Here is a 2,500-nt window from a genome sequence, read left to right as displayed (position 1 = left end):
CCACCGTCCTGCTGTCTTAATCAATCAACACCCTTTGTGGGATCTAGGTTAGCGCGCAGTTCGGCACCGTAACCCGGCTTTCGGTTCATCTCGCATCGCTAGTTCTGCTTACCAAAAATGGCCCACTTGGAGCCCCCATTCTGCACTGGGGTTCAACGGAGCAACCTCGGCCACTTACCTATTTAGGGTTTGAGAATAGGTCGAGGGTGTTACACCCCCCGATGCCTCTAATCATTCGCTTTACTCGATAAAACTGTGCAATGAGCTCCGGTTATCCTGAGGGAAACTTCAGAGGGAATCGGCTACTAGATGGTTAATCTCAAGGTCCAATTCATCATTGTGATGCACATTGAAAGATATCAGGGAAATGTCTTGCTTTATTGGGGTTTTCTAGTTTAGAGGAGTCATATACGGAATTGAAGTAGAAGACTATCTAGTGCAATAAGAAGCACAAGAGGCATAGTGTTATGAATAGATGGAAGGGAGTCATGGCTGCTCATTGGCTTTGTCTTACTTACTCTTATGGGCTTTTGAACATCTCTTAAGTGTGTTCCTCATATTAGAACATCATTCATGAGGTCTTCTTGTTTTTATTTAAATTTTGGTTTTGTATTATGGGTTTTATATTAGAAAAAGCAAGTAAGACTATCCTGAGCATACGTTGATGCTTTGAAAAACGTTTCGTCCATTACGCTCTTATATATTTGTTTTCATTATTGTGACAAGTCATGATTCATTTTGAGTTCTTTTTTTTTTAATTTGCAAAGGTGTATGCCTTTATTTATGATAAGAAAGATTGTGTTCCTTCACATTGTGATTTTCCCATTGTGTCTTGCTCTCAGGATGAAAATTTGAAGTCAATGTATTGAGAAAATTTTCTCCATATGTAAAGGTTTTTAGAGCTAAGAATGTTGGAAATTGTGGTCCACCAACCATTCGATCATTGATTCCGTCGAAATGCTATAGATATTTATGACGCCGCAAATATCTACCCCCCTCTATTCGGATGGAAGTATCCGAGGGCGTTGTAAAGGGGAGATGAGGCTCGGGCAAAGGGGAGATGTGTGAAAAGTGGGGCGTTGTAAAGGGGAGATGAGGCTCGGGCAAAGGGGAGATGTGCGAAAAGAGGAGATGAGGCTGGGCAAAGGCGAGATGTGTGGAAAGAGGAGATGAGGCTCCGGCAAAGGGGAGATGTGTGAAAAGAGGAGATGAGGCTCGGGCAAAGGGGAGATGTGTGAAAAGAGGGACGAAGGAGAGATGTGTGAAAAGCAAAAAGAGGGGAGACGAGGCTCGAGATGTGTGAAAAGAGGGACGAAGGAGAGATGTGTGAAAAGAAAAAAGAGGGGAGACAAGGCTCGAGCAAAAAGAGGGGAGACGAGGCTCGGGCTACGGCGAAGGCAAAGGCAAAGTTTATTAATAATTATATTTATATTACCGAGTAGGGGCAAGCAGGATTAGAGCTCATGACCTCTTAGCTCAGACAAAAGGATCGCCTAGACCGTGGAACCATGAGCTGTACTAGCGACTGAAATTTTGTGGACTTTTGCTATTTCTACTAATCCACAAAGCCTGAGTGAACAAGACATAAGTGAATAGGGCATACAGTGTATTCCCTCACGCATCTGCGCTTTCCCACCATTGCAGGCACTCTCTAGCCAGGCAACCTGCAGCCCGCCTCCGCCTCCGCCTCAAGCTTCCTTCAGCACTCTTTCTCATCCTCTAGAAGTTCCTCTTTTCGTAACCTGCCCCAGCCCTCTTTCTCCCCTCTTTTCGTTCCCATCCTCTCGAAGTTCCTCTCCCTTCATTGCCTGCAGATTACGGGAGGGCGAATGCATTAGGCGAAGCTAGGATTGGGTAAGCATCGATTGTTTAAGCATTGTGGATGATGAAATGCATGTGGGATTCGTAGGGTTTAGGCAGCGGACCACCGCCAGGCGCTCAATATAACGTTCACTCGTGGACCTTCACCAATTACGGCACGCAGGCTCCTCGCTTCGATGCTATGCCACTGCCTTCTTTCAAAAGGCTGTTCGTTATTCCTGTGGGCAGCAGCATTTTAGCTGTACTTGTATGGCAGCAATTGTGAAGTGTCGGAGGCACGATGTGATCGACCAAGACGGAAGCTTTCCACCAGCTGTTGGGCAAAGGAGGCTTTGGATCAATACCAACACATGCCGGTGGCAGTGAAGAGGACCTCCAAACACTCCAACCAAGGTTCCTTGCCGAGGTTTCCATCATAGGCAAGCTTAGGTATCGGAACCTGGTGCCTCTCATCCGTTGGTGCAGTAAAGGGGCCCGGGATGTAAAGGCGAGCACACTGTATGTACGACCACCACAGTCTAGTGCGAGGACGACAAACACCCCAAGGAAGATGGGGCTATCTCAGGAAGGCATCCGACAAGATGGACGTGTACACTCCCGTACAATATCAGACGTCTTCAATCGATGGTAAATGTGGTGCAGGATTGTGCACGTCAATCCGTTCAGGGCAGAAAAGCAT

This window comes from Dipteris shenzhenensis, chromosome 4, assembly GCF_047967505.1.
Source record: "Dipteris shenzhenensis isolate YYH24624 ecotype China chromosome 4, Dip_SZ_1.0, whole genome shotgun sequence".
In the NCBI taxonomy this organism is placed as follows: domain Eukaryota; kingdom Viridiplantae; phylum Streptophyta; class Polypodiopsida; order Gleicheniales; family Dipteridaceae; genus Dipteris; species Dipteris shenzhenensis.
Note: the sequence above shows the minus strand (reverse complement) of the source record.